Source organism: Scyliorhinus canicula, chromosome 11 (genome assembly GCF_902713615.1).
Source record: "Scyliorhinus canicula chromosome 11, sScyCan1.1, whole genome shotgun sequence".
NCBI lineage: Eukaryota > Metazoa > Chordata > Chondrichthyes > Carcharhiniformes > Scyliorhinidae > Scyliorhinus > Scyliorhinus canicula.
Genome location: NC_052156.1, coordinates 152762120 through 152775463, shown reverse-complemented (window position 1 = coordinate 152775463; position 13344 = coordinate 152762120). Strand labels below are relative to the sequence as shown.

The window sequence follows — 13344 nt, the reverse complement described above, 5'->3', positions numbered from 1 at the left end:
CCAGACGCTAAATCAACCACAGTATTGACACAAACTAACCTTACCAGTTAACAAGCTAAGCTTACCAAATTTATGTCTGACGATAAAGTCAAACAGAGAATATTGCTATATTAATACACTTTGGAACACAATTACTAATGGAAGTATCAATGTTGGTCAAGGATAGTGTTCCTGTATCCAAGGTGAAAGGCTGAGTTCAAAATCAGCATCAGGTACTGCAGCACAAACTCTAGCCTGACACGTTTGTGTAGTGGTGAGGAATATGTTATTGGAGGTTGTCATTCAGGGGAGAGGTTGAACCCATGCCATTATTCATGTAGATATAAAAGACCCCATGATAATATTTGAACTGATGAGGAGGTGTCTGTCATAACCAAATTTAAAATCCGCCACCTGCATCAAAATAAACAGGAGCAATCAAACTCAATATCATTGGCTTTGCATTCTGTTGCTCAGCAACTCGTAACTATTTACCTCAGTTGCTCAAATCAATTTCCTGAATTTACAATTTTAAGCTTTGAACTTGATCAGAGCAAATACCCCTGTAAAAACGAATTATTTATTTAAAATGTAGAAGTATTGAGGGCACCTTTGGCTGTTTCATAATTTACCATGTCAACCCTGTTATAACTGAGCTAAATCAGTGTTATCGGGAACTTGAGTTTCCACTGTCCTAAGAACTCTCAAGTAACATTGTAAAATTACACAACATTCCAACATGTTCAGTAGCTAAGATGATTAAAGCATGAAACAAAGCTGTGAAATGTAATCAACTCAAGGTCCCCAATTCCAGCAATGAATATGCTTGAATGCTCATTGTAAGCATCTGCGAATAAGACAAATTTGAAAACTCCAGTTTGATAATCGAGACAATTGAATCTTAGCTTGCTTTAGAGGGCTTTGAGTCATTTTACTCCTTTAGGGATGCAAACCTCTCTCCATCCTCCACCCCACTATTTTGCTCCTGCTTTCATAGTTCAACTCATAGATTATAATTATGTTGAATGTTTAAGTAAATAAATGAGAAATGTGTAACTATTACAAAGACAATAAATGAGCAATGTTTAACTATTACAAAGACAATGTCTAAACAAGAATAAATTCATGAGTCAAGGATACAATGGAATGACTTTGGGTTGGTAATTAAATTGACTGTGAAATGGCCCTAACGTGAATGACATTTGTGCAATTTAGAAGCCCACTGGTACATCAAGAAAAATGAATTTTATAACTGAAAAACTTGAGGAAGTTGTAGAAGATAGAAATGTTTATTTCAGTTGACGTTGCGTATAATAATGCTACGGTTAAAGCAAGTGACTACTATCATATAAGGAAATGAATGAGGGAAAAGTACTGCCAATAGTTGAATATTTGGAAATAAAATATAACAGTCAGTGTCTTGCCACCAAGCACCAATCTATTTAGCGGGTGGATTTCACGTATGTGTCTGAAGACATTAGGAATGTCAAGATGTGATCGAATGAACCTGTCCGTGGCGCTGGTAGCTTGCGTTCTTTTAATGAAATCATCTTTTAAAGAAGCACGACGTAAATATTACGAATCCAACCCCGTGATCTCAGAGTTTGATTTAAGAGGCAGGCGAGCCTGTTTTGAGGGGGGGGGGAAGGGGGCAAACAAATCATTTCACAGGGTGGGAGGGGGGCAAAAAAAAGTTGGTGGGGAAATGTAAAAGAAGAAAGCGAGAGGTAGAATCTAGCGAACGGAGGGAGTTGGTGCCAGTTTATAATTAAAGAGCATTGAAGTTTGACAACTGAACTCTTGGAGATTTTCGACTGGCAGCGGCAATCGGGTAAGTAAAACATTTATTAAGAGTGTGGTGGAGCCGAAGTGAAGGTTGTTTTTGTTTTAAGATCGCCAGGGGAGTCCTTGTGTTAACAGCTTTTTCCTCAGAAGTTGAGCCGCGTGGTGTTGGGGCAAAAGATTCGAGAAATACCCGATTAAACTTGGATGGAGGGAGCCGGCCGTGCCCTGACTGTCTCTTTATCTGACTTTAATCTGCTGCCTGAAAGTACACGGGGGATGCGACTTTCGGCCCCTCCATTCGGGGTTTGGTTGGATGCCAGTTAGTTTGGGACAGAATGGGAGCCTTTCCCTTTTGCGTTCAAGATTAACCCGTCCCAGAGCCGAAATGTTGCAGCGGGGTTCTATTTATTAATTTATTTTTTTACCTGTAGATGCTGTTCGCCGCCTTTCCTGCACTTTACCTGCTGCTAATTCCTGGCTGCGCCCAGCTCCTCCTCCATCACCAGCAGCACCCTCCCGTTTTTGGGCTGGCTTCGTCCTCCCCGATTCCCGAGCTGCTTGCGGCTCTTCCCAAGCCGTCCCCCGCAAGACGTTCGTTACCCAAACGTTCTCGCCTGTGCCTCTTTTCCCAATTTTTTCCAGTCTCTGGAATTGCCACCTCCTCCCGTTCGCCAGCGTCTCCCAAACTCTGCGAAATTGGCACCTGTTGCCCGCGGCTTCTCGAAGGTTCACACCCCCCACCCCCCCCCCCCCCAAAACAAGCTCTCGGTCTTAATATTTATTATTGGAAAATGTCTCGTCGCCGTTATTATACCCCCCATCCCATTGCAAAATTTTCAGGTGTAAGATTGCTACCGGCATCCCCCCCTTCAGCTTCTCCATCCTGCGGGCGGGCTGCAAACCGCCTATTTTCCAGTCGATGCCCTTCTTTCGCCGAGTTTTGTCCGCAGCATCGGTCACTCGACACACTTTCACCGCCTTTCTCTCGAGCGCTCAACTTTTGCCTCCCTATAAATCCCCAGGCCCCCCCCCCCCCCCCCCCCCCCCCCGCGTTGTTTCCTGTCATCCCGAAAGACGCTCGGGCAAATTTCCCTGCACGGATTATTTCCTCAATTCCTTGCCCCCCCCCCCCCCCCCCCCGTTCTCTGAAACGTTTTTCTGGATTTTTGCCCCCCCCCCCCCAATTGCAAACTGCTCTGAGGTGATTCTCGGTTATTCGGTTTTCAACCTTTTTCAAATTCACATTCCCGTATAAAAACGGCGATTACTTTTCCTATTTTCTCAAGTGATTCCCTGGATTATTTCTCCAATCCCTCTATTCCCCAGAGCGAATTTTAGGATCGTATTCCCTTACTCTCAGGTCTTTCCCTAATTCCCACCATTTCCAATTATTGTTCCCCATTGTTTTGTGTGTGACTTGGTGGGGTCCGCTCCTGGGCTGTTTCCCTCCCGTTATTGGCAGCGTTTCTGCCGTCGCCACATGGCCTCGAGCTTCCCCCCTTCGTCCCGCGCTGCCAACCGTCACGCTCGTCCCCGTCCCGCGCTGCCAACCGTCACGCTCGTCCCCGTCCCGCGCTGCCAACCGTCACGCTCGTCCCCGTCCCGCGCGCGTGGGGGGAATGCGGCGGCGCGCGGCCAACCGTTTCCCTCCTCAAACCCAAAATAAACCTTCCGTTTCTTCGCCTTCCACGCCCGCCTCACCCTCCCTCATGTGCACTAATGCCCCTCAAGTTATTACCTCAAAAACAGGCATTTTAAAAGGTGAAGTAATGGGACTAGATCAGGTTAAATTTCTGTTGGGTTTCTGGGTGGAAATGGAGCCTTTCTGATTGAACGGGGAATGTATTAATTTCTTGCAGTTTTTGAGGAGTTACTTGCGTTACTTCATCCAGTTAACAGAATTTTCTGAAAGTTGTGAGTTTAACTTTCCTGAATAAAATGTAATGAAACTTCTACTTGCAACACTTCTAAATTACCATTTGTGCTAAATATCATTTCTTTTACTACAACTGAGAAAATTGATCTCTCATTGATTTGTAAAATCCCCATTGTAAGCATCCAATCCCTACAGTGCAGAAAGAGGCAATTCGGCCCATCCAGGATCCTCTGAAAGAGCACCCTACCTAACCCCCCCCCCCCCCCCCCATCCCTGTAACCCCACCTAACCTGCACATCTTTGGACTGGGGTGAAACGCAAACACTGGGAGAACGTGCAAACCAGGCAGATAGTCATCCAAGACTGGAATTGGACTCCCTTGGTGTTGTGAGGTAGCAGTGCTAACCACTGTGCCACACCAATCCCAAGCTTATCAGTTAACTAAGTGACTATTGACCCCATGCAGTTTAGGGTTCGGGGCTTGCGCTTGTGAAAATGAAAATCGCTTATTGTCACAAGTAGGCTTCAATGAAGTTACTGTGAAAAGCCCCTAGTCGCCACATTCCGCCGCCTGTTCGGGGAGGCTGGTACGGGAATCGAACCGTGCTGCTGGCCTGCTTGGTCTGCTTTAAAAGCCAGTGATTTAGCCCAGTGAGCTAAACCAGCCCCTTGTGGGTGAGTAGTTAGTATTAGAAACCGCTATTGACAACACATTTGCCAGTAAATGTGCCCTTTACTTTGGATTCGGGTTCCTCTGTCTGAATGGGGTTTTTTCCACTTCTTCACCTGCCTTAAGTTTCAGGTTGAATAAATTATTTCAGTATTGTTGATGTAGAATGTGATGCAATTCAAGTTGTTATAGAACAACATGAAAAACATTTTAAACTATTTTAAAATGTGAGCAGTAATTTCACCTTTTTTTTATTGTGCCAAAATAATTTCTGATTTGCTTTTCCTTTTGTCTGCCACTATGTGTTTGACGATCATGAATGTTATGTCTGAGTTTGAGTTTGTTTGGATAGAAGGACTGAATCTTCAGTTACAAAGTAAATGTTTGGTCCAAATATATGTTCAGATGTCACCATAATTTTAAACAAAGCAAAATTTGTTATTTCCTCTTAGTATTATTTATACCAAAAAAAATCAAATTGGCTTAGGCTAATAATACCAGAGATAAAAGTTGTCATGTTTCATAATGACTACTTATTTGATCCTGTGATGAGGATGAAAGTTATCTTGAACCAGCTAGAAAACATTCTTTATCTACAACCTACAGCCAATAGATAAAAGTGCAAATTAAACATTTTTAATTCCACACATGGTGTGAAGATGGTTTTAGCCCTGAAAGTACAAGCTGCAAACGGTATGACCATGGTTTATGGGACCTTAGTTAACAACTGGAGCAATGGTGAATCTTCTTAGCTGATGAGATTTCAGTAGTGAGAAAGAAACAAACAAATAACCAAGAAGGGAGTAAATGTCAAAACAAGTTCAGAATGGAGAATTAAGCAAAACAAAGGTTGGATTAACAGAAAATAGGGAAAGAAAGAGACAGAAAACTTAAAACTGAAATGTCTTTTTTTTTAAATCGTATTCACTGCTTGAAGGAATGCAACACCACACTTATAAATTATTTTCTTCTTGGGTCAGAGATTTTGATTGGCTGCCGTTAACAATTACTGCATTGTTAACAGTCAGTATGATGAATGACTAAAATTAACTTTCAGTAATGAATTTAATGGTCAATTAATGTGTAAGTGTAGCAACATCATGAAATTAAGGGAAAGATGGAAGTTTTGTGGGTGGCAACGGCAGAATGGCACAAAACAGCCAACAACCTGGGCAATTTGTATTTTTTGAGTATCTCTTCCTTGCTACAAGTTGCTGGCAATTCACAAATTAACAATGGCATGCATTGTTCATGTGCTGTTATCTTAGCATTAAAGATTGTGTAGCCTTTAGGTGAAGCAAGTTTGCGAGCTGCAGATAATTGAACTGAGGAGATACACAATTTATATACATTCTGTCCTTATTCTTACATATTTCATTATAAAATCCTATGTCCACATTTATAATGGTAATTCCAAACTATAAATGTTGTGATAACATTGTTCTGTCAATGATGATACTACAGTGCCTATGCTGGGGCAGATTATTACAGCATAACAATTTCACTGTGGGCTGAAGATGTTACAATGGGAAAAGTTGACAGTGTGGACTGTTCATGGTTTTTAGTGGCTCATATTTTGGGATCAGCAGAAAGCCCCATTACATTTAAACTTGCTCATGGACTTTTTCCACTGGAACTTACAATGATTAGAAATCCAAAATAGCATGGTACCCTCTACAGCAGTGTTTTTCAAACATTTTTGCCCAGGACCCATTTCTACCAACCAGCCATCTTTTGCGTCCCATGCTGGCCGAACTTCACGACCCACGCTGGCTGACCTTCGTGACCCACGCCGGTCGACATTAGCGATCTACACCTGCTGACCTTGGTGACCCACGCTGGCCGACCTTTGCGACACACCATTTGCATTTACCTTTAATGTTACCTGCTTGGTCCTCATGATCTCACTTGCTTTGTTATTCAATGTTACATTTCTGATAATGACTTCAGCTGATGATTTAAGATCTCATTGCATCGGTTGAAAAAAATAGAGGTTTGTCCTCAAGCTCACCATGTTTATCCTTCAAATGTCCGAAGATTTTAGGGTTTTAATCTTTCATTTGCCTGTGCTTCCCTGCATATAACACAGATGAACTTTGAATCATGATTTGCAGTAACCCACACCTCAAGTAATCATCTTTATGCTGCATTGTTCCTGTTTTCAGTTTCTTCTTTATGGGTTGCTCACCAGAGGCCCTGGATTTCACACCAGCACTGCTGGCAGTTGCAAAATGGAGGACTCTCTCTTGCGCGCCCAGCACACGCGACCTCAGTGTAAGGAGCACGTGACCTGCTCTCTGCCGCCACTCCAGACATTTTTTTAAAAATCCGCTACTGGGTCAGCGGAGGAGGCCTTCTTCCCCGTTGGGCTCAGATCCTGCGCATTGCTGAGGGGGCACATATATGCAGAATGGCCAGCATTCTGAAAGCCGGTCGTGGCGGGCAATTTTAAAAGCCAGCCGTGCCGTTGGGCACTTCTTCCCATGATCGGGAACGCAGCGACACATGACCCCGTGACCCACCCACCGGTTGCCACCCAGGGTTTGACAATGACTGCTTTACAGGGAATCTGGGTTAGGAAAGGCCATAAGAGGTAAGGGCAAAAGTAAGCCACTTAGTCCATCAAGTCTGCTCCGCCATTCAATGAGACCATGATCTGATATAATCCTCAACTCCACTTTCCAGCTTTATCCTCATAACCCTGATTCCCTTACTGATTAAAAATTTGTCTACCTCAGTCGTAATTACATAATTAACAACCCAGCCTTTACAGCTCTCTCCATGAGTTCACGATCCTCTGAGAGAAGAAAAGCACTCTTCTTTGTCTTAAATGGGTGATCCCTTACTCTTTGATTATCCCCTCTGCTCCTAGACTCTCCTACAAGAAGGTTCTGGGGAAACTGAAAGATCTGAAGGTGGATATGTCACCTGGTTAGAGATGGCCATTGCCTGGCACTGGTGTGGCAACAGTTATTTGCCACTTATCAGCCTAAGCCTGAATTTGTCTACATTCCTGAGGAGTACCTGAGGAGTTGCGAATGGTACTGAACGTAGTGCAATTATCAGTGACCATCCCCACTTCTGACCTTATGATGGAGGGAAGGCCATTGATGAAGCAGCTGAAGATGGTTCAGCCTAGGATGCTACCCTGAGGAATTCCTGCAGCAATGTTCTGAGATCTAGATGATTGGCCTCAACAACCACAATAAACACAACATTCTGTTTGTTCATTCTTTCACATGGAGATCAGTTCAAGAGATGAATGTCCAAATACATTTACTATCCTTGTTTCCGTATCCCTTTATTCTCTTTCCTGTGTTCTAATTAAATAGTAAGATTATGGGTATGGTAGCATAATTATGCTTTATTAGTGACTATCATAGTTTATTCAGTTTACAATTTGTATAAATAATTTTTCACTTAACTAAAATCATATGCTTATTAATCTTTGATCCCCTTGCAGGTGTCTATAATAATTATTTAAGTCATCAGCATTAACACCCACATACCTTCATAAGGTTAATGTAATTTTGAAAAGTAAAAATACACTTGCATCTGTACAATACATTATTGCGTCTCTCACAAATACCACAAAAGTACTTCTCATGCAGTGAACTAGTTTGAAGCGCACTGAATATTATATAGGCAAACTAAGCAGTCATTTTGTGCACATCAAAATCTCAGCAATAGATGAATGATTGATTAATTTACATTTGCTGTTATTGTTTGAAAAATAGATGTTCACCAGAATTCAAAATTGATTTTGTTTTTTGTGTAACTAAGATCTAAGCAAGTGACCACGAGGAAGCGATGTTGGATTGGAGCAAAAAGGTTTAATAAGACTTACTTAACTACACACATTATTCCCTGAATGGTCTCCCGCACCCGGCCCACAGTCAGGCCGGCGTTTTTAAGTCCAGGGCTCCTGTGGTTAAGACAGAGATAGATAGGTTCTTGATTAATAAGGAGATCAGGGGTTATAGAGAGAAGGCAGGAGAATGGGGATGAGAAAAATATCAGCCATGATTGAATGGTGGACCAGACTCGATGGGCCCAGTGTCCTAACTGTTATGGGCCAGTGTTTAGAGAACCCGAAAGTGTATCATGGAGTTCACCTGACCCACAACCTTTCATAAGAACATAAGAACTAGGAACAGAAGTAGACCGTCCGGCCCTTCGAGCCTGCTCCGCCATTCTATAAGATCATGGCTGATCTATTCGTGATCTCAGAACCACTTACCCGCATTCTTGCCATATCCCGTAATTCCTTTATTTTTCAAAAAAACCTCTACCCTATCTTTAAATATATTCAATGAAGTAGCGTCTACTACTCCTTTCGGTAGGAAATTCCATACTTTAACCACCCTCTGAGTGAAGAAGTTCCTCCTTGATTCAGTCCTAAATCTGCTCCCCCTAATCTTGAGGCTATGCCCTCTTGTCCTACTTTCACCTACCCGTGGAAACATCCTTTCTACTTCTATCTTATCCATTCCCTTCAAAATTTTATATGTTTCTATTAGATCCCCCCTCAACCTTCTGAATTCCAGTGAATATAATCCCAATGTACTCAGCCTCTCCTCATACGATAACCCCCTCAACTCCGGAATCAGCCTAGTGAACCTCCTCTGCACCCCCTTTAGTGCTAGCACATCCTTTCTCAAGTGTGGAGACCAAAACTGCACACAGTACTCCAGGTGCGGCCTCACCAGCACCTTGTAAAACTGCAACATTACCTCTCTACTTTTAAACTCAATCCCCTTCGCAATGAAGGACAAAATTCCATTTGCCTTCCTAATTACTTGTTGCACCTGCAGACCAACCTTCTGTGACTCATGCACAAGTACACCCAGGTCCCTCTGCAAAGCAGCATGCTGCAGCTTTTTACCATTTAAGTAATAATCCGTTCTATTGTTACTCCTACCAAAATGCATGACTTCACACTTATTGACATTATACTCCATCTGCCAGACCTTTGCCCACTCACTCAATGTGTCAATGTTCCTCTGTAAGGTTTTACAGTCCTCAGTACACTTTGCTCTGCCACACACCTTCGTGTCATCTGCAAACTTGGATACCTTACACGTAGTTCGCAACTCCAAATCGTCTATATAAATTGTAAATAATTGTGGTCCCAACACCGATCCCTGAGACACACCACTCGTCACTGATTGCCAGCCAGAATAGCACTCATTTATTCCCACTCTTTGTTTCCTGTTAGACAACCAATCCTCTATCCATGCTAGTACTCTGCCCTTAACACCATGCATCCTTATCTTACGCAGCAGATTGTGGTGTGGGGAGCACACAGCCCACTCTACAGGTGTGGTACAGCAGAAATGGAAAAGTATTTTTTAAAGCAAAACAATGTTTATTCTATGAACTCAAGTTAACCTTTTTAAAACATACAGTGAACATCTTAGCAACCATCAATTCAAATACAACCGCCAAAGAATACAATACTAAGTAATCCTTAATAACTTCCCAAACAACATCCAGACAAAAGAAACACCTTTTAACAGAAGCACATTATGTTTATATTCACTACTGAGAACATTTATAATTCTGAATTCACCAAATGATCAAGAGATAGTCTTTTGATGCCAGAGAGAACAGCAGAACACCTGCTTGGTCTGGCTTCAGCTCCAACACTGAAAACGAAACTAAAACACACCCTGCAGCAAACAGCCTAAAACAAAAGTAAAAAGCTAACAGACAGCCCAGTCCCACCCACACTCTGACATCACTAATAAACACCCATTTCTTAAAGGTACATTTCTTAAACACCCATTTCGTAAAGCTACTCTCACATGACATAACTCTGTTCCTATATCTAATGGTTAAGGGTTTTGCCCCCCCCCCCCCTTTTCAGGGAATATTGGATTCAGGTGATGCCATGGGGAACCTAATTATTCAGACCCCATGGCCTCCAGTCAGATTACAACAGAAACAAAATAAAATAAACTGACAGTAACACATTAAGAACTGGGAATTAAACAAATAGTTGAGAACAAAAGGTGCAAGATTGAAAGCATATTCTTCCCCTTACCTCTGCACCAACCTCATTCTGCCTCCCTTCTTCTAGTTTGATTTTCTCTTCATCTGGACATTCACTTATTCTCAGGTTTAATTTTATGGATGCATTCCTGCACATTACAATGTTTTAAAGCAAAGTACTGTGAATGCTGGAAATCTGAACTACAAACAGGAGCTTCTTGGATACAATTAGGTCTGACACTATCTGCGTGGAGAGAAACAGAGTTAATGGATGGAATCTTGTTGAGGCCTCGGGGATCTCGCAAGCCAGCTGGAAAGCTGGTGAGTGGCCCGTGCTGCCTTTTTTTTTGGGAAGGCCTGCTGAACCACAGCAAATCAGGCAGTGATGAAGTCTGCAGCGAATAAGGACCCCAGGGCTGGAAATCTTGCCTACTGTGAGTTGCCGGCCAATCAGAGGCTGGCAGCTCTTGCGCTCAGCTGCGCAGCACACAGGGGGCCATGGCTGCTGCCAGAACAACAGGTATTGGAGTCCTGTGGTGAATCACTGTAGCATAATTCACACTGTATTACTATGTCTCTGTAAGCTCGGCACACGAGCAGATGCGCTGCTCTGCCACTAGGGGGAGATGCACTGGGAGTGTACGGGAGTTTGTACTGGGCTCCACCCACGGCTCCTCCCCCCTAACCAGAAGTATAAAGGTTGATGCTGAGATGGTCTCATCAATTTAATCGTCTTAAGAAACAGTAAGGAATGACCATGGAATCCGCCCTCAAGCCTAACCGACTGGATCTCGACCCGCAGGATGCAGAGGCGAAATAAATCTTTTTGCATTGGCTCCGATGTTTTTAAGGCCTACCTGGCTGAAGGAAGCACCCCAGAAACGACGGAGGAGCAGAAACTCAGTCTTCTGCACGCGAGGGTGAGCCATCGTATATCTACTCAGCTAAACTGTACCGGCTCATATACAGAGGCCCTAGCCCTACTCGATAGAATGTATGTGAGGCCTACCAATGAGGTCTACGTGCGCCACGTTTTTACTACTCGCCGCCAGCGCCCTACAGAATCGCTAGAAGAATTCCTCAGAGACTTAAAAGCCTTATCCCGGGACTGTAATTATCAGGCTGTAACTTCTACAGAGCATAGAGAACTTGCTGTCCGCGATGTCTTTGTTGCAGGCCTTAGATCGAATTACGTGCGCCAGCGACTGCTGGAGAAGGGGGTCCTAAATTTAGAAGATACTGTTGAACTCGCTACAACTATGGTGGTCTCATTTCGTAGCCTCACCTCATTTCCTGCCGACTGCGCGACCCCGTCATGGGCCCCCAACCAGCGACTCCCCCAGGCCTGCGCCATGCGGCCACCCAGCCACCATGCTGCCCCAGCCTGCCACTTTTGTGGCCAGCCCCAGCACCCGCGGCAGCAACTGCCCGGCCCGCAACGCGACCTGCAGCAGCTGCGTGCGAAAAAGCCACTACGCCAGAGTATGCCTGGCAAGGAAGGCCCCAGCCCCTAAAACTCCAGTGGCACAAAGTAATCGCTCTCCGCACTCACAGGCCCGCAGGCCCCGGAACGCAGCGGCCTATGCCCCGACTCCGCCCCCACCCGCCACGTGCGATCCATGGGGGCCACCATCTTGGCGGACTCCCACCACGCGGTCCACCACGGGTGACTCATGAGGGCCGCCATCTTGGACGCCATCTTCCTCGCCGCCCGCCAAGTGCGATCCACGAGGGCAGCCATCTTGGGCCCCATCCTCTCCACACTCAGAAAACTCAATTGAAGACTGCGACCTCAGCGGGCACTCATCACGGGGCCATCCCAGCGCAGCCGACCGAGCCGCCGACTATCCGCAACTCACACTGCACCAATCGCGCCCAAAGCATCTCAACAACTCTATGACGACGGTCCAAATCAACGGTACAGTACATCGTGCCTTTTCGACTCTGGGAGCACTGAGAGCTTCGTACACCCAGATCTGGCAAGACGCTGTTCGCTCCCCGTTTTCCCTGCACGGCAAACTATCTCCCTCGCTTCGGGTTCCCACTCTGTCCGTATCCAAGGGCGCACCGTCGCAACTCTAACAATCCAAGGCGCTAGCTATTCTAAATTCCAACTATACGTCCTGCCCGAACTCTGCGCCCCACTCTTATTGGGACTCGACTTTCAATGCAATCTCAAGAGTCTCACCCTCACCTTCGGCGGACCCCTACCCCCACTCACTATCTGCAGCCTAGTCACGCTGCAAATCTCGCCCCCTCCTCTCTTTGCCAACCTCACTCCGGACTGTAAACCCATAGCCACTCGCAGCAGGCGGTACAGCCTACAGGACAGGGTGTTCATTCGATCCGAGGTTCGGAGGCTTTTACGTGAGGGGATCATAGAGGCCAGTGACAGTCGCTGGAGAGCTCAGGTGGTGGTCGTCAAGACCGGGGAAAAATTCCGCATGGTCATAGACTATAGTCAGACTATTAATCGGTTTACGCTCCTCGACGCGTACCCCCTCCCCAGGATTGCGGACATGGTGAATCAGATCGGCCAGTGTCGGATTTTTTCCACGGTGGATCTGAAGTCTGCATACCACCAACTCCCAATCCGCCCGGAGGATCGCCACTTCACGGCGTTTGAGGCCGATGGCCGCCTCTTCCACTTCCTCCGGGTCCCCTTTGGCGTCACGAATGGGGTTTCGGTGTTCCAACGAGCAATGGACCAAATGGTGGACCAGTACGGGCTGCAGGCCACGTTTCCGTACTTGGATAACGTCACCATCTGCGGCTATGACCAGCAGGACCACGATGCCAACCTCAACCGATTTCTCCAGATGGCCCAGAAGCTTAACCTCACATACAACAAAGAGAAATGCGTTTTCCGCACGACCAGACTAGTCATCCTCGGCTATGTCGTCGAAAACGGAGTCCTGGGTCCCGACCCGGACCGTCTCCCTCATTGTCCCAAGGCCCTCAAACAGTGCTTGGGATTCTTCTCGTATTATGCCCAGTGGGTCCCTCAATATGCGGACAAAGCCCGCACACTCTTTAAGGC

At 45.2% G+C, this 13344-nt stretch overlaps 1 protein-coding gene across 2 annotated transcripts in view; it reads left to right on the top strand.

Annotated features, from left to right (window-relative positions):
- Positions 1 to 1678: 1678 nt before the first annotated feature.
- ucn3l (urocortin 3, like) overlaps positions 1679 to 13344 on the top strand; it is a 29589-nt gene continuing 17923 nt past the window's right edge. The window contains exon 1 of one of the 2 annotated variants that reach the window (XM_038811802.1): positions 1679 to 1810. The gene's annotated coding sequence lies outside the window, so the exon portion shown is untranslated. Of the gene's footprint in view, positions 1811 to 3455; positions 3526 to 13344 lie in introns of those variants that run through there. The other variant, XM_038811803.1, reaches the window with a different exon arrangement.